Raw genomic sequence first — 27,380 nt, 5'->3', positions numbered from 1 at the left:
ACATGGGGAACTTAAATTTGGAATTAGTGGGTTGCCGGGGTGGTGGTGGCAGTTAAGTGTCCAACTTTGGCTCAGGCCATGATCTCATAGTTCATTGAGTTGGAGCCCCACATCGGGATCTCTACTGTTATAGTGTGGAGCCCACTTTGGATCTTCTGTTCCTCTCTCTCTCTCTCTCAAAAGTAAACATTACAAATTATTTTTTAAAATTTGGTATATGTGCTGCCGAAGCGAGCACAAAATTTGGAATTAATGGCATGAATACAGGTTAAGCCATGAAAGTGGATGAGCTTCTCCTAGGCATGTTAACCAACTTGGACTGTGAAAGAGCTTAGTAGAGAAACTTAAGTAACAAAAAGCTAACATGATATCTGGAGTAAAAGAACTCACAGAGCCAAGGAAATATGGTTCATTGAAACCATGGCAAACAAAGGCCATAAGGAGGCCAAGAGACTGCAGTTTCTACTAAAAGAGTATTCATAGTATCAAATGTTTGAGTCAGATTGAAACGTATCTATCATGCTCAGTAGCAAGAGAGTATGGAAGACTTCAGCAAATTTAGATTTCTGCAAGTGGTAGGGAAGTAAATAAGATTGTAATCCAAATGGGAATGGCAGGTGTGAAAAAAAGGATGGCAAATATCAGCATCTTCTGCAAGAAGTTTGGATGGACAGAGAAGAAGTTAAGACAGGAACAGGAAAGGATATGAAGAAGAGGCTTTGAAAAGATGAGATCATTAGTGGGAGGGAAAATATACAAAAAGAAATCAAAACCACAGATGTGCCTAGACCTGTATTCAGCTATTGGCTTCTTTTATTTATTTATTTATTTATTTTTATTTTTATAAATCTCATGTGTTCCTCTTAGGAAGCAATAAGAACTGCAAACTACTCATTGTGAGATTAACTGAATCTCAAAGCCACCCTGTGGAGACTCTTCTACCATCATCACAGCACCAAAAAGGCATTCACATAACTGGGAGGGGATAGGACGCTTTTAAGACTGTGATCACTGTATATAACACAGTACCTAGAACAACGCCAAAGTTTGGGTAGTTTACATCAGCACTGAATATACACAGCTGATGATTAGAAAGTCAGATTTTAATTAGAATCCTCATGGATTTGTGAAAATTCTTAATTATTGTTGCTGTTTTATCCTTAGCTAAATTTCACTCCATTTAAGCAAAGTTGAGCCTAAATCTCCCTGTGGAACGCATGTAACCCATGCGATTCATTATAAAGCAGTTTCTTACCGGGAGCTTAGAAGTGTCAGAATTTATGAACATCCAAGCCCATTTGATTTGATTTTGTCTCTGGAGCATGTTTGCTAATGCACAAATATTATTCATTAATGTGCTAAGGGGTGTTCACTAAAGCTGAGTTGTGGAATTACCTTGACTTTAGCAGAAAAGTCATCACTCTTCTCAGGCAAAGAATGCTGATGAGGAAAAGTCCTCCAAAGAATTGTGACAGCAGAGAACAGCCCCAATAAATAAAACACACTATTCCGCTTTTGTGCATGTACATGAGAAAAGAATTAAATCTATATATTTCCTATCAATCTGTTTAGGAGATTTTATCTCTAAGGGAAATGGTCGAGACATTCAAGAACGAGTCTGCAGAATGGTTAACTTTTAAATTCCTGTTGTTACTTGTTTCTGTCATGAAGTTTATCCAGCCAAAACTCTTTGGTAGTATGGGCACTAATTTCATCATATTGTTTGGTGCTCAGGAAATGACCGTGCTTTACTTTGTAAGAAGATCGAATACATTTCTCATGTAAGAGAAGCCCAGAAGTGGTCAGTTTTGGGCTGGTGTAGCTGTTCCATGGCATCTGGGATATGGAGCTCCTCTCTCCTCGCTCTGCCCTCTTGAGAACGTTGTCACATGCCTGCTGGCTTAAAACAGCTGCCTGGCCTCCAACCATCATATTTACATTGCAAGTAGCAGGAAGGAGAAAGAGGGAGATTGCTTGTGTAACATCTTCCTTTTTCATTTACAGTTTATTAGAATATCACATACTAGGTAAACATGCTCATATCATAAAAATACAGCCTCATAAATTCACACAAAGTGAAGAAACCTTGTAATCAACACCCAGATTAAGATCTGGAATACTACCAGCATTCTACAAGTCCCCCTCATGCCTGTTCCTATCATTATTCCCCTTTAGTGACAACTCTTATTCTGTATTTTGACATCATAAATTAATTTTGCCTACTTTGAAATCTTTATAAATGCAATCATAGAGTATGTTTCTACTTTGTTTTTCTCAGTATTACATTTTTCAAGTGTATCCATCCTTGGTTCTAGCAATAGTTTGTTTTTTTCTCACTAATATATAGCATCGCATTATAAGAATATATCACAATTTATCAATCAGTTTTATTGTTGACAAACAATGGGTAATTGTTATAATTAAGGCAGTTTACAAACATTCTTTTATGTGTCTTTTTGTGAACATATGCATGCATTTCTGTTGCGTATATTCTTAGGAGTAGGAAGGTCATTTTATAACTTTTGCCTATGATCAGCTTTAGGAGACAGTACTGCACAGTATCAAAAGATGCATCATCTCCATAAGTGTATGGGAATTTCAGTTTTTCCACAGCCTCAGCAACACTTCATAATGTCTGTCTCTTTAATGTTTAGCAATTCTGATAGGTATTTCCCTCTACTGTTAATTTATATTTCTCTGATGTCTAAGGCTGAGCATTTTCATGTATTTAATAGTCATGAATATCTTGAATGTGTCTGGTAAAGTTTTTGCCAGTTTTTATTTTGATGGTCTGTACTTTTCCTACAGATTTGTAAAATTTTTTTATAAATATACTGGACATGAGTCCTTTGTGAGGTATATATATGTGTGTGTGTGTGTATATATATATATATATATATATATATATATATATATATATCCACTCTCACACTGGCTTGAATTTTTATGCTCCCAGTGTTGTCCTTTATGAGCATAAGACTTAGTCTTAGTAAAGTTCACTTAATCAGTATATTCCAATATAGTTAGTACATTTTGTGTGTCGTTTAAGACATTTTTACTTTCTTCAGACACAGGATGATGTTATCCTATTTCTATCTAAATAGCTCATTGTTTTACCATTTAAGTGTAGATCTACAGTTCAACTAGAACTGATTTTCATCTATGGTGTGTGGTAGGGGTAAGGACTTACTTTTTAAATTATTTTTCCATGTGGCAATCCTTTGTTGTTGTTTTTTTAATGTTATTTATTTTTGAGAGAGAGAGTGAGACAGAGCGTGAGCGGGGGAGGGCCAGAGAGAGGGAGACACAGAATCGGAAGCAGGCTCCAGGCTCTGAGCTGTCAGAACAGAGCCCAACATGGGGCTCAAACCACGAACTGTGAGAATATGACTTGAACCGAAGTCGGACACCCAACCGACTGAGCCACCCAGGTGCCCCATCCATGTGGCAATCCTTTGTTGAAAGGTCATCCTTATCCCTATACAATGCAGTGTTCTAATACAAGTGACTTTATCATAAAACAAATAACTATATCTATGTGGATCTGGGTTATTTTTCTGTCTCTCTCTCTTCCCTCTTCCCTCCCTCCTTCCCCCTTTCCTCCCCATATCTTTGTTCTATTGTATTTTTTATGTGCTAATATTATACTATCTTAATTAATGTAGCTTTATGATACATCTTGATTTCTGGTAGCGTAAGTGCTCCAGCTTTGTTTCTTTTCAAGTTTGTTGTGGCTGTTTTTAGCTCTTTATATTGTCACGTACATTTTAAAGTAAGCTTGTCAATTTCCAAGAAAATGATGTAGGGATTTTGATTGACTGTATTGCATTTATAAGTAAATCTGTGGGATTTTGGCATCTTTACAATATTGAACCTTCCAACCTGTGAACATGGCACTTCCTTTCATGTTATTTAGGTTTTCTTCAGTTAATCTCAGTTATATTTCTGGCTGCATTTTTGTTGTTGTTAGTTTGTTTCAGTGTAGATGGCTCATACTTTTCACTGGAAAATTAGTAGTCTTATTTCTTTTGGCATTATAAGTGATATCATTTAAAAGTAAATTTCCTTTTTGTGACTGATACATAGCAATATAATTAATTCTCTATTTTAACAGTGTGTCTACTGACCTTTCAATATAGTCAAATTAATTCTGTTGGCTTCACATATGCATCATTATGTCATTTATAAACAATTACAGGTTTTAGTTCCCATTCCAATTATTACTTGTTTCATATTACATTTTTTTTAAATCTTGCCTTACTGCATAGACCTAAGATCTCAAATTCAAGGTGAATAGATGTGCTGATAACAGGTGTTCTTGACTTATTCCTCATGTCAGAGAAAAGTTGCTGATAGCTCACCTGAAGTTTGCTGCCGATTTTTCATAGGTCCTATTAAACAGATTAAAGAATTTTTTTTAATTTAATTTGATAAAAGTAGTTATCAGGATTTGGTATTTAAATTTTTCAAAAAAAATATTGGTTATTTGTTAAGATAATCATGTGATTTTCTACTTTAATCATTTACTGTGATAAACCATACTGCTCACTTTTCTGTTATTAACCAAATCTAAAATTCTTCAAATTAAGTTGTAGTTTTTGTAAGTCTCCAATTTACCACTGGTTTACTCTGTTCTTAAAATTCAACTTTTCAAGGATCCCTGCAGAGAGCTTAGTGTGCTTAATAGAGGCTCCCTATTTTTTGTAGATCCTGAACTTCAGTTTTTGCCTCTTTCATATCATAAGAATAAAGAAAAAGCTTTTCTGTTTCAACAGTTTTCCATTTAACTTCTTAGCTCATTTCTATGCCAGCAGATGCTACAAGGAGAAATAACTGAATGTTGGACTCATTCTCTATTCCTCCCTTCTCACCAATGTCTTTGCTTCTCATCTGTTGGCTTCCATCGCAGTGATAACCTTTAATTTTTGATAAGAAAATTCCATGAGATTGGCAAAAGTGCTCTCTCCCTTGCTTCTACCTGGGCTCTTATTTTTTACATCATGGCCAAGAAATATGAAATGCCCATAGAGAGAAAGTGGCTGACAAATTATTGACTCACTTCTCTGTGTTTCTTGTCTCTTTGAAATCTTGATTTTTCCAGTTTCGGTTGCTTTGGCAATCCCCTCTTCCCATCTCTGGGCAACCACTAATTTACTTTCTGACTATGAACTTGACTAATCTAGGTATTTTCTTTAAGTGGAATCAACTGTATTTGTCTTTTTTGTGATTGAATTATTTAATTTAACATAATGTCTTCAAGGTTAATCCTTGTTGTAGTATGTGTCAGATGTTCCTTTCTGAGGTGGGATCATATTCCATTGTATGTCTCTTAATTTTTGACTTGAAGTATATTTTGTCAGATATTATTATAGCCACTTCAGGTCTCTTCTGGTTATTTCTGCATGGAATATCTTTTTCTATCCTTTCAATCTATGTGTGCCTTTTGATCTAAAGTAGGTCTTTCTCTCTTTTTTTTAACGTTTATTCATTTTTGAGAGAGAGAGAGAGAGAGACAGAGCATGAATGGGGGAGGGGCAGAGAGAGGGAGGCACAGAATCCAAAGCAGGTTCCAGGGTCTGAGCTGTCAGCACAGAGCCTGATGTGGGGCTCAAATGCAGGAACCATGAAATATAACCCGAGCCAAAGTCGGTCGTTCAACAAATTGAGCCACTCAGGCGCCCCTAAAGTAATATACGCTACACAACTCCTTTACTTTTTATATTAATTTTGTCAATCTCTGTCTTTTGATTATGAGTTTAATCCATTTCCATTTAGAGTAGTTTCTGGTAGGAAAGCATTTACTTTGCTAGCTTGTGTGTTTTCTCTTTTTAATGTCTTATTCCTTTTTGATTCTTATATCTTCCATTATGGCTTTTTGTGTGTGTTTAGGTGATTTCTTCAGCAAGATGCTTTGATTATCTTCGTGTTTCTTTTGTGTATAATCTATAGATATTTTCTTTGTGATTACCATGAGGATTACTTATAACATCCATAATTATGACAATCTCTCTTAAATCAATACCCAGTTAATTTCAAATGCATACAAAACTGTACTCTTTTACAACACAGACGCCCTTACTTTTGGTAACTATGTCACAAATTATATTTTTATATATTGTAATCATTAAGATAAATTTATAATTATTTTTCTGCGTTTACATTTTAAATCCTGTAGAAAATAAAGTAAAGCAAACAAACCAAGTTTATAATAATAATAACATGAGTCCTCTGTTGGTACCTGCTGTTTCACACTCTGTTATTTTTTAAAAAATGGTAATTTTTTATTTTCATTCTAAAAGATAGGCTGCTTTATTTAACAAACCTCCACTTTAGAATCCCATATTCTTCTACTGTTGACTTCTCAACCTTTTTTGATTACCTCCCTATATAGATGAAAATCATTATTCCTGAAGTCCTTATCAAGTTCTAATTACCTGCCAAACACTCTGCCGATTTTCATTAGTCCTGTGCCTGAATACACTACAGATATAAAATTCTTCCCATCGTTGTATCTGTTCTACCTGTGTCAATCCCAATACAGAAATTAAGCCTAGTTTTACCTATTTGCATCTTCAACTACCCTTAGTCTATTGTATTTCCTAGACTATTTTCTATCCTGGTCCATTAAGATTTCTGAAATCATACCACAAACAACATACTACATACTAGATACCCAAGTAACTTAATTACTTATCATTAGTTACCATTAAAAATCTATTTTTGCATTTGTAAACTTCCCTTATTAATTCTTCATAAGATGATGTGAGGAAGAGTGATTTTAAAAAATCTGTAATACAATGAGTATTGTTAGTATAATACAAATTACAAGTTAATTAATCATACTATGACCAAAACCAATAAAACGACTAAATTCCAGATTTATTTTTACTTTTTTGCTATTGACCTGTTTCTAGCAGTTTGCACTGCTTCCTTATTTGAAGTTACAGTTTCAAGAAACCTAAATGTAGGGGCAACTGAACATTCTGAATTAACCATATAGGTAATTGTACATGCAGCTAACCACTTTTGCTGTTGATAGGGTAAGTGGCCGATCATGCTGATAATTGGATACATGCAAGCACAATTAGGCAATTATGAATGCAGTAGCTTGCACAATACAATTTTTTTAGATGTCTAATTATGTTCACAAGTAATAGTATGCTATGCAAATTTACTCACTTTCTGGAAATAAGGGTGAACCTAGAAAAGAATATATTTTACTGAGCTTAAGGTCAATATTTTATGACAGTTAATATTAATAAAGTAACAGGTTATTAAGGCAATATTTGAATGTGGGATGAGGCTGGTTATACAGGCAGATAGATGATATAGATAGATATAGATGTATATCTTCCCTGCCCAGATAGATCAATGTGCCAGAATTATAGTGAATTGAGTGAATTAGAACCATGAATTTCATTTTTGTACTGTGTCTTCCCACTGTGGGAGTCAGAATCTGACAACCACCACACACACACACACACACACACACACACACAAACACACACATCTGGGGCAGATACATCCTAAGCAGCATCTCAGTAGTCCCTTCAAAACAAAGTTGGCTTTAAAATATGATTTAAAAATCAAAGTAGAGTAATGAGAGATTAATGCATTTTCCAGAAGAATCTCATTTTTTTTAAAGAATCTGAGTTATAATTATAAAAAAGAAAAAGAGGATGCAATTGATCTTTGAATAATAGGACTTTTCACATTTCATAAAAAGTGAAATACTCTAACTCTAAATTAGTTTTGAATTTGAATTTGTGAGTTTTGAAGACCAGAAAAATTCTCAATATTGTTCTAATATTGTGCCCCTGCCACTTAACAGTTATGAGGTTTTAAGAAGCCACTTTCTTTCCTACCATTTCTTCATCTATAAAACATGAATTATGTTGTCTAACTTTCAAAGAATTTTAGAGGCTTGGAAGCAACATATATAAAGTCTATCACAAAGCCTGGATATAATCATTACTTTATAAAGTGGTGGTTATTATTCTTATTATTCTTTATTTTAGGTATTTTTTTTCATTTTTCTTTATCTCTCCATTTCAACTTTCCACATAAAGAGAGAGTCTCTTCCAATTTATCTCCTCCTTGCTTCATCATCCCCAAATGATGTCTCTCTCATACAAGGTATTAGAAGGAAATAAAGAAATAACTGTGGTAGGCACATTTCTAAGATGGCTCTTAATAATTCCTCCTTGTATTCACTCCCCAGTGTAATCCTTTCCTCCTCTTAAATATAGGTAGGACCTAGTGGCTGGCTGTAAAACATTGAATATGTCAAAGTTTTGAGATGTCACTTTTTTTTTAAGCTTTTACTTAAATTCCAGGTGTTTAACACACAGTGTAATATTAGTTTCAGGTACGGTTTAGTGATTCAACAGAGATGCCACTTTCTAGATTAGGCTACAAAAGACTGGTGAATCCATATTGTCCCACTCTCTCCTTTCTTCTGGCTTGCTCATTCTGATGACATCAATTCCCATTTTGAAAGCTACTGTTTGGAATATCTCAACCCATAAGGAACTGAGGTACCCTTATGACCAACAGCTCATGAGAAACAGAACCCTTAGTCGAATAAACTATGAAGATCTATATCCTGCCAACAATCACTTGACTGAGCTTGGAAGCGAACTCAACGCCAGTTGAGCCTTAAGATGACTCTAGTCTCTGCTATGTAAAAAACACAAAGCCAGAGATTGTGAACCAGATTCCTGATGAAAAGAAACTGTGGTATAACAAATGTTACCGAGTTTTTGGTTAAACCACTAAGTTTGGGAGTAATTTGTTATGTAGCAATAGAAAACTAATGCAAACTTATCCACACCACACTTTTCTTTCCCAAACAGTTCTATTTGAATGGTCCTTCTCCAGGATATTTAAAAATACATTAGTTTCTGTGGTTAACGCATGTCTTCTTATTTACAAATGCCTTCTTACAGCTATTTCCACTCTACCTCCACATCCTAGAGAGAATAATCAGGCAGTAATTTTCTTCAGGCAGAAAAAAAAATCTAATGCTGAAATGGAGATCTAAATTACTGTATTTTAATAGATCGATTATATAATAAAGTAGTAAGAAAATAGTCTTGAACATCTAATTTTGAAAAGCAACCCGAGAAATGCTAATAAGAATAAAATATTGTTCTGTTCCTGAGCAAGTTACAATCTAGTTTAAAAAAAATAGGACCTACACAGATTTAAAGCCTAATACACCAAGGTAATAAATGATAAATGGGTTGCATAGACAGTAAGCTATCTGGAAATAAAGACAAGAAAGTAGCTTCCCAGAGGGAGGCAGAACATGCTTTAGTTCTTTAAAGTGATTAAAATTAGAAGTTAGCCCATTTTCCAGTCTCTACTAATCCTAGTGCCTCCTTTCTTGATAATTTATTTTATTGTTAATTATCTACATGATCATGAATAGTATTTCATTTTACTTATAAATCTAGAAAATAGTACAAAAAGGTTAAATATTTGCCACAAGGCTAGCGGCAATATTGGAATTAAAACCAAGGTTGTAAAACCCTGGAGGTAGGTGAAGAAATGCAGCCAACCAATGTAGTTATAAAATTTCTGAAAAATAAATAAAACAATCAAAATGCATCTATCCTGTTGTTTGTAGGCTATTACATAAGCACAGTGTCAAAAATCAAAATTTATATTAAAAGAATTTTTGGTTTTCAATAAATTCTCTTATATCATGTTTCCATTTTAAACTCCTAGAAGACTTTTAGACTGTCTGATTCTATAGATCTTTATTTAATGGTACTGATGAGATGCTTCTGGTAAATTACTTCTTAACAATTACAAAGGCATTGACATTCTAAGGGAAAGTAATACCTAAAGATCACAAAGAAGACAAAGAGAGTATGATGCCATGGAAGTAAGAAGGTATGACATTTTAAACAAAAAATAAGTAATTAAAAAGAAATTCAGTGAAGAGATCACGTGTGATAAAGACTTTGAAATGCCCACTGAATTTGGAATTTGAAAGCTCCTTGTGATTTTAGTGAGAGATAACTTTAACAGAGTCATGGGGCAGGAGCTGGAGTTTAACAGATTGCAAAGCGAATATGGGGTGAAAAAGTGGTATCAATGGGAATAGATGGCTCTTTTGACAAATTTAGATGAAAAGCGTGGAACAGAGATTCAGTTATTGGAAGATGACTTTAGCTCAGGGAAGGACAATTTTATAGGATGTTTATAAACTGCAATGAGAGAGAGCGATCTAAAAGCAAGACCTAGGAAGTGGAGTCAGGTGCTCTAGGTAGAGAAGGGTAGATTGCCTTCAAATAGCAGGAAGACAATGTCTGGAAATGAAGAAAAGGGTTAAGAAGAGAAAAAATAGGGGGCCCTGGGTGGCTCAGTTAGTTAAACAACCGACTCTTGGTCTTGGCTCAGGTCATGATCTCAAGGTTTGTGGGATCGAGTCCCCCACCTCAGGCTCTGTGTTGACAGCACGAAGCCTACTTGAGAGTCTCTCTCTCTCTCTCTCTCTCTCTCTCTCTCTCTCTCTTTCTCTGCCCCTTTGTACTCACACTCTTTCTCTTTCTCTCAAAATAAGTAAATAAACTTAAAAAAAAAGAAGAGAAAAAAATATAGTCTGGGAGAGGCTTTGTATTTGAGAAACATGATACATGATTGATTCAGTTTTCTGTTTGCTGTGTAGGAGGGTGGGGAAATAGAAGTCTAGAACACAAATGAAGAAATATTGGAGAAAACAGGCCAAAGACAAATAAAGGGCTTGACTATGGCCCACAAGGCACACCATCATTAATATTTTCTTAAAACCTGAAAAAGTGATACTATTAATGCTTTGATTTCTTGTTTCTATAGTTATTTGTGACATTCAGGTCTTTTGTCTGGAAAAGTTTGCTAATCATTGGCCTAGAAAGAACTCTGGGAAATCAAAGTCAGAAAATTAGCTGTATATTGGCCACTGAGCAACTTCTTTTGATTAAAGTTATACCATTTAGATCATGTAAAATTAATTGGCTGTTTTTATCCTCTGTGGCACAAGCATAAGGTGATGCAGATACAGAAGTAATTAATTAGCAGGACCCAAAATACATGCCTTATATGAATTTGTTGGAAGATCATTTCTGTTTTGGCTTAGAGGTGAGTGGGTGTAGTTAACATAAATGCCTTATATAAGACTGAACTTTGTCAGTCATGAAAACGTACACTCACCTTTACTTTTTGTCTTTCAGCCTCTTTGTAATACTCGTATTATTTTTTGTGATACACTATTTTAAATGAAGCAATTTTTCAATTTAAAGGCAAAGCAAATCGTTTGCATATAGCTGATGATGAAAAGCATGCTTGCCAACTAATATTAAAAATATTTTTTCCCAAAGAACTTGTCTCAACATTCAAGTGAAGTCAGAGGCTATACTTGTAGTGCAAGACAATATGTGCAGAAAAAGCATCTTAGACCCTGAGTTATAAAGTGGGGATTTGAGTCTCAAATTTGACATTTACTAAATCTTTGGTTCAGGGCAAATGGTTTAAACTCTCTGAGTCAGAATTTCCTTATTGTAAAACAAGGAATAGGTCTATTGTCCAGGAAGATTATGTGGAAAAAAATGATGTAATATTTCCGAAAGTATATGGTACAGTATAAAGTACTATAAGATACTGGTTTTTATTTGAGAAGCTCTGTAAAAAAAATTCCATCTATAATTATTTAAATCCTTTTTGTTTTCATACATTTCTTCTAGTATGGAGGCATTTGGTCCTAGCTTATAAAAAATTCAATGAAGGCAGGTCAAGACTAAGGTCATGTGAGGCATAATACTCTGATATTTTATTATATAGAAACTTTAAAAGTTTGGAGAACACAGAAGAGAAGAAATTTTAAAAGTTTTTTGTTGTTGTTGTTTATTTATTTTTGAGATGGAGAGACAGAGTGTAAGTGGGGGAGGGACAGAGAAAGAGGAAGACATAGAATCCAAAGCAGGCTCCAGGCTCTGAGCTGTCAGCACAGAACCCAACACAGGGCTCGAACCCACGAACTGTGAGATCATGACCTGAGCTGAAGTCAGACACTCAACCAACTGAGCCACCCAGGCACCTCAGAGAAGAAATTTAAAAAAATAATTCATTGATCTGTAGACCTATCAATTAAAGATAATATGGGTTTTTTTCAATCTCTCTTCCCATTTGCTATATTTTGGATTTTAAAGATAAAGATGATAGATAGATAGATAGATAGATAGATAATAGATAGGTGAATTAGTGTCTATATATTAGTTGGTACTATTTACAAATGAAATATTTGTGTGTGTTATTCTAACCTTCATTGACATGAGTTCAAAAGGCTCCATTTTATGGACTTATCACTATTATTGGTCAGTTAGTAGTGTATTTCCAGTTTTTTACTATTATGTATAATGTCCATAAATCTTTGCTGTACTTAACATTTTTTAAATCCCCATGGGACCATTTCTTACAGTTGAATTATTGGAAAGATTTACATGTTATTTAGGCGGCTCCTGGGTGGCTCAGTCGGTTAAGATTTACATGTTATTTTTATTATTATTATTCAGAAAACTGCATTCTTCGTAAGGCTTAGGCTATATCCTTCACCTTTGAAATCCTCCAGGTTACTTAGCATAGTATTTCAGACAAAGTTGGCACCTAATATTTGTAGAGTGTTTGTTAGTTTCAAAAGCTAGTTTGTTAGTCTCATTCTCTAAGCTGAAGCTTTTGGTCTCTTCCAATGGCTATGTAGAGAAATGCTGTCATGCAGTGCCTGTAATGCTTTGTCATATGAGAGTGATCATTTCAAGGCTAGTTGGGCAAATGATAATGTAGGCAGAGCACATCCACAAATTAGATAAACAGATGGGCTTTTATTGCCGGAAATAATTTGTTCTTGGAAGGAACATCTAACACTGGTGACTGTCATATTCTGACAGCAGAGTGACATTTAGAATTGGAGTCAGAACTGACCTGGCACATTTCTGAGGGATGGCATATTCCTGAAGCAAATGGGTATCAATTATTTATTAAATGGTAAATTTAGTCAATTATTTATCTTAAATCACATTTACTTAGTTATGTTATTTATTCCTGAATTTGGTCTCTTTATATAAGCAATGAGTACCGGAATGCTCGTCGGTGCTAAAATTGGTCTTAGTTTATAGACAATTCTGTTATTTCAAATAACTATAATCAAGAGCATTTCATTACAGTGAAACCCAAGGGTTGTAGCACAAATCTGATGTGACTTCTTCATACTTACTTACTTAAGAGTGGTCTAAAAGCAAGGAATGCCCTGCAGTCCTCAAAATTCTGGATAAGTGATGCAATGTTTATATTTGTAAGTATTATGAATAATTTGCTGTAAGGAACTACTTCCCATGTATTTTATATATTTCATTTGTATCTTTCAAAGCCCAGTACTAGTGACATAAACAGGTTCTCAATAACTGCTTGTTGGTTGATTGCTGGATGGATGGATGGATGGATGGATGGCAAAAATAATCATTCCCCTATCTCTAGTTATTGCTAAACTTGTTACATGTTTTCTTTAGTGCCTGAGCTTCTTTGAATTCTGAAATCCTACTAACAGATAGATCATTCTTTAATTTACTTCTCCATTCACTCAATAGCTACGTTTTGAATGTCTATCGTGTGCTCAATAGTGCAAGTGGGCTCAACACAGCAACATCACAAAATTTCAATTGCTGCCCTATGATTTTATATATAGATATAGATATAGATATAGATATAGGTATAGATATAGATATAGATACTGATATAGATATATAGATATCTACCAGAGTCATGGCATTGTGCCACTGAAATTTTAGTGCTACCAAAATACTTATCATGAATACCTAATTTGAATGGAAGAGAAGGGGGGGAGGAAGAGTAAACAAGAAAGAGACAGAGAGACAGAAAGAGAGAGAACTGAATAAGGAGTGCTAGCTATGTGTCAGGTACTATTAATAGATCTCAGAGTAGTAACCGTGAATAAGACACAGTTGTTAGCCTTGCAGACTTCACCATTTAAAGGGAAAAACTTATGCTCTGGTTTGACTAAAAGATTGGTTCGAGTAAGTTAGGCAAGGAATGGTGGGCTTCAGGGGATAGAATGCTCGGATGTTGAAATGAATGGAATACTGATTGATATAATTGGAAATCAGTCTTTTCCATGTCCTCAATAAAATCTAATTAACCTGAAATAAATCCAACCAGAAGAAAGGAAGTTGAACATAGTGAGCATCTACAATATGCCTGACATTTTCTCAGGACTGTCTTTTTAACCCTTTTTGAAGTGACTGTATGTTTTATTTGCAAATGAGGAACCCATGTTAAGAAATAAGTTTTGCCAAAGTCACACTACAAGTGTATGATTTAGTAAAGGTTCAAAATGAGATTGCAAAATTCTGGTCTTGACTGCTTGTATTTATAACAAACCCTTTTAAACCAAAATGTTGTCCTGACTAGGATCCTGCAATTCAACTTTCAATTACAAACCTAAAATGCAATAAAACAAAGCAGTGAAAGTGAGAATTCAAGAGAAAATAAAAATACATTTACAGTTTTAAGAAAATATTTATTGTTTCTTTCATTATAAATGCTTGACCTGATTTTCTCAGCAAACTCTTCTTAGTTTCCTATTAAACATCCCCATTCTCAGCATAACTCATTACACACCCTGTGCTTACCATAATTTATAGATGTCCATGATTCCAGGAAGGGAATGACCTCTGCCAATACTATATAAATAAGACATAGGGTTTCTAGGATTTTCAAATCAAAGGAATGAAATTCTTTCAGGGTTTATGTAGAAAGAGCGACAGATTAAAGATGTATTTATTAAAGCAACAATAGTTTGAATAACATAAATGTTACCAACATATTGTCTGTAAGCTGAAATCAATGCTTAGAGTAAAATTGCAAAAAAAAAAAAAGAGCAGCACATTTGAACATTATGAAGAAATATCTCTGCCAGTTTATGTTGGGAGAAAGTCAATAAAAGTTCAAACCATAATGTGCTACTAAATCTCAATTACTCTTTGTGGTACCATTAAAACTATTATGTAGTTTCATTTATTTGAGAAAACATATTGATGGTTCCTCTCTTCTTGGTTCTGGTACCTAGCTAGTAGGGTAGATATAGAATAGAAAACTTTGTAGGTTATTAATTATTTCAAGGGTTTTGTTTAAAGCATCTTTGCCCTCATCAAATGATGAATTTGTCAAGCACATAATAGGAACTTATAGCTTAGCTCTTTGTACAATAAAATGCCGAGGCTATGAACAAATCATAGAAGGTCAAACACAGCATGAATCAAATTAGTATAAAAGGGTAGGTGAAAATTTAAGAACTATGTATTAGTACAGTTCTTTCTTACCAGCTATGAAAGGCCAGAAGAAAAACATGTTCCTGTGCTCACATGTCTGACACTAACTACCTAGAGTTAGCATAGACCCCCCCCCATGTTAAAAGCTTAGTCTCATAGGACTGCCCCCAGTTCAGATGCTAACCTCAACTCTGAACCTCCTATACTTCTGACTGATTGGTTATAAATCAGGGGTTCCCACGACCCCCTCTTAAGAGTCAATAGTTTGCTAGAGTGACTCACAGAACTCAGGAAAACACTTTTCTTGATATGACTTATTTATTTTGAAGGATGCAACACAGAATGAGTCAAATGGAAGAGATGCATAGGGCAAGGTATGGGTGGAAAACGTGGCACTTTCTGCCTTCTCTACACAGCTGTCTTCCCAGCACCTAGACATGTTAACCAACACTGACGTTCTCCAACCTGTCTCATTTAGGGCCCTGATGGAAGTTCCATTATGTAGGCATACTTGGTTAACATCTCTGGCCTTCAGTGATTCACTCAATCTCAGCTCTTCTCCCCTCCGAGAAGTCAGGAAGTGGGGCTGAAAGTTCTAACCCTCTAATCTCATGGTTGCTTCCTCTGGAAACCAGTCCCCAATCTCAAACAGTCACTTCATTAGCATTCACTCAGATGTGGTTAGAAGGGGTTCATTATGAATAAGAAAAAATATTTTTCTCACCCCTATCACTTAGGAAAATCTAAGGATTTTAGGAGTTTTGTGGCAGGAACCAGAGACAGATACCAAACATATATGTCTTTTTATGTCACAGGGATTATTCAATTTAATCATTAATGAATGGGTATTCATGAGTTCCAGTAACCAGATTGTACATATAACTGAATATGAGCTTCTTGGTTTTCCTCTAAGAGTGTGACTCAAAATATTGACGCTTTGCCGTGAATATGAGATTTTTAAACTGCAGAAGAGAAGAAAAGTCCACGTAGATAGAGCCAAGAAGAAAGTAAATAAATGTTTTCATGATTAAAAATGTTTTTCTTTATTGGATATGCATATATTGTAGATACAAAGAATAAAGGGAGAGGGAAATTTAGGTCTTACTCTGGAGAGGTGCTTACATGCTACATCAGTATAATGCCTACCATATGGGTAAAAATTCCCCATGTATTAATATGTATAAAATGTATGGGAAAGCAGAAAAAAGAGAAACATGGTCTCCAACCTTTAAAAATAAGAAAATATATGAGAAAGTAAGTAAAAATTGCAATATATACTCATGTCATCAGGATCATTTGAGAACTGTCTTCATCTATCACACAGAATGATAATTTCTTTTTAAACATCCAGAGAAACGGAAGTCTCTTATAACACTCAGATTTTCTTCATTTAATATCTATCAGAAATGAAAAATTGTGTCAGTAACTGTATCTGTCTTCTATGTTACAAGAAGTATTGTATTTCAGTTTGCAGTTCTTTTTTTAAATTGGTTGTTTTAATTATCAAAACGTCATCCTGAACACAGAATGGAAGGTAATTAAATAAAAATACATTTCAGAGTTCACTGAAAAAAGGAAAGATGGCTATCTTTGTATCCCTCTAACTTTTTTAATACTTAATTATGTTACTAATACATTTTCATTATATAAAAATATGAAAAATATTATATAAAAAATTTACATAAGCCAAGAAAAAATTGGGAAATTTATGTTCCTTTCTAGAGATAACTATTATTCACATTTAGTAAAGTTTCTCCCAGATTTTTTATTACATATTATTAGTTAAATAAATATTTTTTTTTTAATTTTTTTTTTTTAATTTTTTTTTCAACGTTTTTTATTTTTATTTTTGGGACAGAGAGAGACAGAGCATGAACGGGGGAGGGGCAGAGAGAGAGGGAGACACAGAATCGGAAGCAGGCTCCAGGCTCTGAGCCATCAGCCCAGAGCCCGACGCCGGGCTCAAACTCAGGGACCAGCGAGATCGTGACCTGGCTGAAGTCGGACGCTTAACCGACTGCACCACCCAGGCGCCCCTTAAATAAATATTTTTATAAGATTAGGAAAGATTACTTTCTTTCCACTAATCCGTATATCAAGAACGTGTTTTCTTATTACAAAATTGCCCACCATTATTGCTTGTAATAGTGTTTTATTAATCTGTTTGTGAATTAATAATGAGTTATTAAATTGTTATATTAAGAAAGAAAATTTATTTTCATTTTTCATTTTTAGAGGTAGAGAGTGAGCAAGGGAGAGAGGCAGAGGGTGAGAGAGAGAATCTTAAGCAGGCTCCACGCCCAGTGTGGAGCCAGACGCAGGACTCCATCTCAGGGCCCTGGGGTCATGATCTGAGCTGAAATCAACAGTCAGATGCTTAACTGACCAAGCCACCCAGGCGCCCTAAGAGAGAGAAATTTAAATGCCCAAGAGGGCCCAAGCAAGTAATTTAAATCTCTGAATAAGACAGTAGGGGCCTGGGAAGCAGAACATAAGCCTAGCCTAATGGATTTTAACTTTAATTTAAAATTAAAACAGCAATAAAAATCACAATGCCAGACCACCAAATTCATCACTGGTTAAATGTTGCCTGAGGACTATTGCTTTGTCACCCTTTAAAGTGACTAATGAACTAATTATAGAAATTTATATGGATAAAAGACAATTGAACAAAATTAAGCAAGTATAGAATGCCCAGATACCCCCATTTTACCCTAAATAAGAGGCAAAAAGAAATGAGTATTTCCTAAGACCTAAAACTGTTTTTAGTCTATTAAATTTTTTAGAGTTGCACAATTACTACTGAAATACATCTTTACAAAAAAATAATAGGGGCATGTGGGTGGCTCAGTCGACTGAGTGACCAATAATTGATTTCTGCTCAGGTCATGATCCTGGGGGCCATGGATCAAGGCCTGTGTTGGGCTCTGCACTGAGTGTGAAGCCTGCTGAGGATTGTCTCTCTCTCTCTCCCTCTGCCCCTCTCCCCTGTTAGTGAGTGATCTCTCTCTCTCTCTCTCTCTCTCTCTCTCCCCTCTCTCTCTCTTTCTCTCTCTCTCATATTAAAAAAATTACAAAATACAAAATCTATGAGAGGATATATATATATGCACATGACACGGTAAAGCAGTTGGTCTCCAGGAGGAGAGGTGGGTAGCTATGAGACACAGTTTTCACTTACACTATTATTTTGGACAATGAGTTTAATCATTTTGTTTGCCTAGATAAAGTTTTGTTTAGTTGTCTAGATATAGTTTTTTTTCTTTTTCTTTTTTTAATTTTTTAATGTTTATTTTTGAAAGAGAGAGAGACAGAATGTGAGTGGGGGGAGGGTCAGAGACAGAGAGAGAGAGAGGGAGACACAGAATCTGAAGCAGGCTCCAGGCTCTGAGCTGTCAGCCCAGAGCCCAACGTGGGGCTCGAACCCATGGACCTCAAGACCATGACCAGAGCTGAAGTCAGATGTTCAACCAACTGAGCCACCCAGGTGCCCCTAGTTTTCTTTTTCTTCACTGTCTAACATTGGTTATGTTTTTGAAATCTGAGAGTTCATAGTTTTAAAAAATTATTTCATTAATTTTGAAAAATTCGTAATCAGTGCACTAGTTTCATAGGGCTGCCATATCAAATTACCACAAACTAAATGTCTAGAAACAATAGAAATATATTCTCTCACAGTTCTGGAAGCTGGAAGTCTGATGTTAACATATCAACACATTGGTTTCCTTTAGAAGCTCTCAGTGAAAATCTGTTCAATACCCCTCCTACTTTCTGGTAAAGCTCAGGAATTTTTGATGTTCTGTGGCTTGTAGACACATCACTCAAGTTCCTGCTCCTGTCTTTGCGTGGCCTTCCTCTCTGTGTCTACTTGTTTTCTGTGTCTTAGAAGGACAGCCATCATTGGATTTATCGTAATCTAAAATGATTATCTCTCGAGATCCTTACCTTAATTACATCTTCAAAGATCCTTATTCCAAATGAAGTCACATATTGAGATTCTGAGAGGAATTATCTTTGGGACAGGGAACATGATTCAACCCAATGCAAGTATTATCTCTTCAAATATTGTCTCTTTCTTATTCTATTGCTTTCCTCTGAAATTTCAGTTAAATGAGTGTGAGATCGTTTCAGACCATCTTTGAAGTCTCATGGCCAACCTCATATTCTCCCTCTCTACGTCTTCTTGTCTCTGTGCTGCACTTTGTGTAATTTGTTCACATTTGTGTTAGTTAGCTTTTACTGTTGATCAAAGTACCCTGAGCTTGGAAGAATAATGTATTCAACTCAAGTTTCTGTACCTTAGCGATTTAGTGTGGACTCAGCTGGTTGGTACTACTCACATGGGATGGGCTCAGCTGATTGTGTCTATGCTTGTTCATGTGGCTGCAATCAACTGAAGGGTCAATTAGTGCTGGCCATTTTATGATAGCCATGGCTGGAACAGCTAGCATACTGGGGCTTCTCCTCACTCTAGTCTCTCACTGTCTGGCATCTTAGCATGAGCTTATTTGTGCTTTTGAGGCAGAATTCCAAGATTATGAGCAGTAGAATTGTAAGGTGTTTTTTTTTTTTTAACATGTATTTATTTTATTTTTATCATGTTTAATGTGTATTTATTTTTGAGAGAGAGGAAGACAGAATGTGAGCAGGGAAGGGGCAGAGATAGAAGGAAACACAGAATCCGAAGCAGGTTCCAGGCTCTGAGCTGTCAGCACAAAGCCTGATGCAGGGCTCAGACTCATGAACTGTGACATCATGACCTGAGCTGATGTTCAACCATCTGAGCCACCCAGGTTCCCCAAAAGTAATTTTTGAAGATCATAAGTTCTTAAATTTAATGAAGTCTAATTCGCCATGTTTTGCTTTTGTGGGTCATAGTTTTGGTATCATAACTAAAAAATATTTGTCTAGCCCAAGGTCACAAAAATTTTCTTATGTATTCCATCCAGAAGTTTTATTATTTTAAGTTTAAAATTTAGCTCTCTGTTCTGTTTTGAATAATTTTGTATGTGATTCAAGTTATGGAGCAAATTTTATTTTTTATTATTGCAGATAGATATATTACTTTGCCATCTGTTCAAAAGACTATCATTTCCCTATCGAATTGACTTAGCATCTTTGTTGAAAATCCATTAACCATTTAGGTATGAGTTTATTTCTGATATTTTATTTTATTCTATTGACCTTTTTAAATGTCTCTTGCCAATACTAAACTCTATTGATTACTATAGCTCCATAAAAATGTCTTGAAGTCAGACAATATAAGTTCTCTATTGTTTTTTCATGCTGTTTTGGATATTCTGAATTTATTTGAAATTCCATATAAATTCAAAATCAGTTTGTTAATTTCTACAATAAAGCCTTCTGGGATTTTGGTTGAAATTAGTCTGAATTTATCTACTGATTTTGTGAGAATCAATGTTGTAACAATATTATAGTTTCTGGTCCAGGGATATACTATAACTCTCCAACAATTTTAGTTTTCTTTATTCCCCTTAGTAATGTTTTCTGGGCTTCAGTGTATAGGACTTGAATATATTTTGCACAGTTTATCTCTAAATATTTCTTTTTTGTTGCTATACAAATGGCATTAAAATTTTTAATTTCTAATTGTTGGTAGTGTATGAAAATACAATAGATATTTGTATATTAACCTTATAACTTGCAACATGACTAAACATACTTATTAGTTCCAGTAATCTGTTGATTCCATAAATTTTCAACATCAATGATTAAATTATCTACTAATAAATAGATTTTTACATTTTCCATTCTAATGTGAATGCCTTTTATTTCTTATCCTAACTGATCATACTGTTAGAAACTTTAGCACAATATTTAATGCAGCTGGTGAAAGACAACATTTTTTCCTATTCCTAAACTCATGGAAAAATCACTTAGTTTTTCACCATTAAGTGTGATATTAGAAATAATTTGGGGTTTTGTTCGTCTTATGTGCTTGTTTTGTTTTTATTTTGCTTTTCTAGCTGTAATTTATCAGCTTTAAGAAGTTCCCTTCTTTCTTAGTTCTCTGCTACTTTAAAATAGGAATGTAGATGAATTTTCTCAAATTATGGAATAATTCCTTTTATTTCTAAAAATGTTCTTTGTTTTGTTCTGAGATCTAATTTCTCTGATTTTAATATAGCTTTCCTTTACTTAGTGATAATATGCTATATCTTTACTAGTTCTCTTTTTTTAAACCAATTTTATTTTCACATTTAAAATAGGTCGTTCATAGGTAGCATTGAGTTTGGTCTCCCTTATTTATCCAGTCGGACAATATTTACCTTTTAATTCAAGTATTAAGACATATTTTATGTGGTAATTGATATAGGTGATTTTAAAATACTGTCTTACTATTTATTTTCTATTGGTTCTGGGTTTTTTTCCCTTTTTTTGTATTTTATCATCCATATTTTGGATTAATTAAATATTTTTTATGATTTTATTTTCTTCTTTGTTAGGTTACTAGCTGTAACTTTTTGTTGTTACTTTAGGTTTGCTCTGGGTTTTGCATCTTTAACTTCTCATCGTCTACTTTTAAGTTATATTATACTATTTCATGGACAGTATAAGAACCTAAGACTTGTATACTTGTATTTCTTCTCTCCTAAACTTTGTGCTATTGTTACCATATAATTTATTTCTGTATATGTTATAAACTCCAAAATATATTTATATAAATTTCATTGAAATTGCCCATTCTTTTAAAGGCACTTATATAATTAAAAAGAAAAAAAAAAGAAAGTCTTTTGTTTACTCACATAACTACCATTGACAGTGCTCTTAAGTCCCTTTTGTAGGCCCAGATTTCCATCTAATACCAATTTTCTACTCCCTGAAGTATTTTCTTTAATATTATCTTGTTATAAAAGCCTGCCAGTAATGAATTATTTAATTCACTAATTCATTAAAAAGAAATAAAATATAAGCTTTCATATTTCTGTATGTCTTTATTAATCTTGGTTTTAGAAAGATATTTTTATTGGGTATAGAATTTCAGGTTGACAGTGACTTCTCCCCCACACACGTCCGTTTGAATATTAAACATATTGTTCCACTGTTTCCTGGCTAGTGTTTTCTCCCAAAGGAAATTTGCTTCCATTCTCATCTTTGTCTTCTGTATAGAATGAGTCTTTTTCTCCAGCTCTTCTTAAGACCTTCTTTTGATCACTGATTTTAAACAATTTGAATATGATGTAACTTCATGTCATTCCTTGTCCTTTGAGTTTGTTGAGCTCCTTGGATATGAAAGTTCTTAATTTTTGTTGAATTTGAAACTTTTTCTGCAATTTTTAAATATATTTTTCTTTTTTTTTAATGTTTATTTATTTTTGAGAGACACAGAGACAGAGCGTGAATGGGGGAGGGGCAGAGAGAGAGGGAGACACAGAAGGTGAATCAGGCTCCAGACTCTGAGCTGTCAGCACAGAGCTCAACATGGGATTTAACTCACGAACTGAAAGATCATGACCTGAGCTGAAGTCGGATGCTTAACTGACTGAGCCACACAGGCCCTCTAAGTACATTTTTTTCTATCTCAACTACCCCTCCAGTTGTGCACTCCAATTACACATACAGTTGGCCGCTTGAACTTATTGCACAGTTCATGGCAGCTTTTATCTTTCTTTCTTGCCTGCTTGCTTTCTTGTTTTCTTGCTTTCTATCTCTTCTATGTCTCTGCTTACCATGCTCAATTTTTCCTCTGATTCTTGAATATATGAAACCCCTTTCTAACAGCTGTTTTAATGTTCTGGTGTACTAATTTTATTACCTCTGTTATTTTCTCATTATAAGTATTATTTTCTTGCTGCTTTACATGCCTTTATATTTATTTATATTTTTCCACATATGTTTTCTTTCCTTCCCTCTCTCTCTTTCTGTCTCTCTCTGTTTCTTTGTCTTACTCTCCCTATACATATAAGTGATATCTTGGCCTGTGGTTTTCTAACCTGTTCATTTTTAATAGCACCCAATCCTAATTTAAGCCAAGAATTGCATATACATTCCCTCAAATGTTTTATTTAAAGCAGAAAAAAAAATTCCTTATTATCTTACTTTTCTGTTTTGTTTGTTTATTTTACTGGTAGATTTTTTTTGAATTACACTTTTTACTGAAAATATAGGGGTTTAAGGATTACAGATATATGTAGGATCTCATTTCTGTTGGCCAAGCCCTTTTCTCCTCTCCCTACATGATGATCAATACTCACAGTCTTAGGTTCCTGGTATTATCATATGTCTATAAGATAGCTGTGGTTTATTTTTTGTATATCACCTTGATTCCAACTTTATATTCATCTTTGCTTTCTTTGAATCTTACTTTAGCCTATGAGAGCTCTTATACATTTAAAGATATGTTTGTCAAAATTTATTCTGCACTTGTAGATGTTTAATAGTACATACTTTTCTAACATCGAGGATGCCATATTGCCAGAACAATTCTAAATAACAGTTTCAAAGTTAACATTTTCAATTATTCCTTCAAATATAATTTGCATTATTTTCTTTCATGAATCTAGAGAATAAAAATTAGCAAGAACTTATCATTCTTTATTGTTAGAGACTCTTCTTCCCAAAACACTGATGAAACCAATGTATCTCAATTTTTGTAATATGAAATAATTGATTTTATTGCTCTTCTTTTCCACTGATTAAATTGAGTATTTCCTCTGAAATTTTGAAAACAAATCTTATGTTGGGTATGCAGATACTTTGTTGTTTTCCTAACATTCAAATACATTACCACATTTTTTAAATGTTTCTTGTGATGTCATGCCATTTTTTAGACAAAACAAATGACAAATAATAAATGTTTAAACAACATATTAAAGAAAATGAGTGTTTAAGTGACATTTGATACTAACTGAGAAATAGGGAAGTGAGTTGATCAGAATAATACTGGTAAGCCTAGAAATGAGTTTTTAACAGAAAGCAAATTTAGCAGTGCCAACTCTGAATATGATATGATTTGACATTATAATTATTCACCTTATGCTCTTTGTACTAATTCTTTATATTTAGTAAGTAAGCTTGTCTTTATGTCTTGGCTTCCTATGTGGCTTCCTGCAAGAAAATAAGTTGGTCAAAGAAACCATAAATCTTGTCTGCTTAGCAGTTACATTTCTTTTTGTAATTTATTAAATTAGCATTCAGTTTTGCTTAGTTTTTATGAGCCTTGCTAATATGAGATCATCTGGGAAAGATTGAAAAACCTAAAAATGAAACCTGAAATATTGTGAACACATAGACTTTGGGATGCTATATATATTACCTGTTAGTCAACCATCCCTAAATTACTCCTGTGCCTTAGTTATCTATGTAATAATTTATTTCTCCCATTATCTGTTTAATAATACAACTATCCATTCATCCATGCATCCATGCATCCATCCATCCATACATCCATCCATCTGCCCCTTTGTCTATTCATTAAATGAGCACTTATTAAGTATCCTCCCTATGTGCAGCTCTGTCCTATTTGCTAGTAATAAAGGACAAATAATTATCTCCTACTATCCTTCTTTATGAGAAAGATTTTTAAAACATGTAAGCATAATCATGTGTTATAAGAAAAAATATAGAAAAATTTGTTGTATTCAATGGAATCACAAAGTAGAGAATGATCAATTCTACTTAGCGTACCTTGTAGTACAAAAAAAAAAAAGAGGAAACAAATCTTTGTATTCTTTCAAAATCATTACTTCTTTTCACTCTCTCTGAAATTATACCTGTGGTTATGAGAAGGTATGAACTGATCCTGTAAATATTTTTAAAAATGGGAAATATTTAGAAGACCAAAGCAGGAGGCATCACAATCCCAGACTTTAGCCTCTACTACAAAGCTGTCATCATCAAGACAGCATGGTATTGGCATAAAAACAGACACATAGACCAATGGAATAGAATAGAAACCCCAGAACTAGACCCACAAACATATGGCCAACTCATCTTTGACAAAGCAGGAAAGAACATCCAATGGAAAAAAGACAGTCTCTTTAACAAATGGTGCTGGGAGAACTGGACAGCAACATGCAGAAGGTTGAAACTAGACCACTTTCTCACACCATTCACAAAAATAAACTCAAAATGGATAAAGGACCTGAATGTGAGACAGGAAACCATCAAAACCTTAGAGGAGAAAGCAGGAAAAGACCTCTCTGACCTCAGCCGTAGCAATCTCTTACTCGGCACATCCCCAAAGGCAAGGGAATTAAAAGCAAAAGTGAATTACTGGGACCTTATGAAGATAAAAAGCTTCTGCACAGCAAAGGAAACAACCAACAAAACTAAAAGGCAACCAACGGAATGGGAAAAGATATTTGCAAATGACATATCGGACAAAGGGCTAGTATCCAAAATCTATAAAGAGCTCATCAAACTCCACACCCGAAAAACAAATAACCCAGTGAAGAAATGGGCAGAAAACATGAATAGACACTTCTCTAAAGAAGACATCCGGATGGCCAACAGGCACATGAAAAGATGTTCAACGTCGCTCCTTATCAGGGAAATACAAATCAAAACCACACTCAGATACCACCTCACGCCAGTCAGAGTGGCCAAAATGAAGAAATCAGGAGACTATAGATGCTGGAGAGGATGTGGAGAAACAGGAACCCTTTTGCACTGTTGGTGGGAATGCAAATTGGTGCAGCCGCTCTGGAAAGCAGTGTGGAGGTTCCTCAGAAAATTAAAAATAGACCTACCCTATGACCCAGCAATAGCACTGCTAGGAATTTACCCAAGGGATACAGGAGTACTGATGCATAGGGGCACTTGTACCCCAATGTTTATAGCAGCACTCTCAACAATAGCCAAATTATGGAAAGAGCCTAAATGTCCATCAACTGATGAATGGATAAAGAAATTGTGGTTTATATACACAATGGAATACTACGTGGCAATGAGAAAAAATGAAATATGGCCTTTTGTAGCAACGTGGATGGAACTGGAGAGTGTGATGCTAAGTGAAATGAGCCATACAGAGAAAGACAGATACCATATGGTTTCACTCTTATGTGGATCCTGAGAAACGTAACAGAAACCCATGGGGGAGGGGAAGGAAGAAAAAAAAAGAAGACGTTAGAGTGGGAGAGAGCCAAAGCATAAGAGACTGTTAAAAACTGAGAACAAACTGAGGGTTGATGGGGGGTGGGAGGGAGGGCAGGGTGGGTGATGGGTATTGAGGAGGGCACCTTTTGGGATGAGCACTGGGTGTTGTATGGAAACCAATTTGACAGTAAATTTCATATATTAAAAAATAAAAAATAAAAAAAATAAAAAAAAATTTTAAAAAGGGAAATATTTAAACAAGTAAAAATTAAATGAATAAAAGTAAGTAAAATTTAAAATGTTGCACCACAATAGCAATACATTTTGAAACGGTTCTTCATTTCATAAGTATATGTTGAATACCAATGATGTACAAGACACACTTTTAGTCACTGAATTTTGTGACTAAAAATGATGCATTCATAGTTTTGAACTGGACTATTTTTTCAATATGTTGTAGGTTATTATTTATAAGGCTTTGAATTTCTCATGTTAAATTTTAAATTATTGGAATTAAAAATTTTAAATTTGATAGGCTTATCCTCTATGAGTCAATTTAGAAACAACTGTAGTTTATCATATAGATCAAGAAGAACTTTAAAACTGTTTCATAGTACTTACACCAAAAAAGGCACATCTATGTTTAACAATTGAATTTTAATATTTAAAACATATATGTGTGTGTGTGTGTGTGTGTATCTCATACAGATCTATTTATCTCTGTATCTATCTACTTATCTATTCATTTATATTTCTCTATCCATCAAAAAATTTACTTTTAAAAATGTGAAGGAAAAATATTTGTTTTTGACCATGCATTAAAATTTTTGGATGTTTATTTACTTTATTTAAGATTACTGAGAAAATATATTATGTCATCCAATTACAGTACAGAAATGTACTTACCACTCTTGCAGTTTTGACTGTAGTGGCTGATACTTAACAGTCAAACAGTAGTTGATTGTTTAAAAGTATTTACTAAGTTGACTGGCCCAA

The sequence above is a fragment of the Panthera pardus genome, unplaced genomic scaffold, assembly GCF_024362965.1.
Source record: "Panthera pardus isolate Hobbes unplaced genomic scaffold, ASM2436296v1 HiC_scaffold_10, whole genome shotgun sequence".
NCBI lineage: Eukaryota > Metazoa > Chordata > Mammalia > Carnivora > Felidae > Panthera > Panthera pardus.
The sequence above is the reverse complement of the archived record's forward strand: the minus strand, read 5'-3'. Positions refer to the sequence as shown.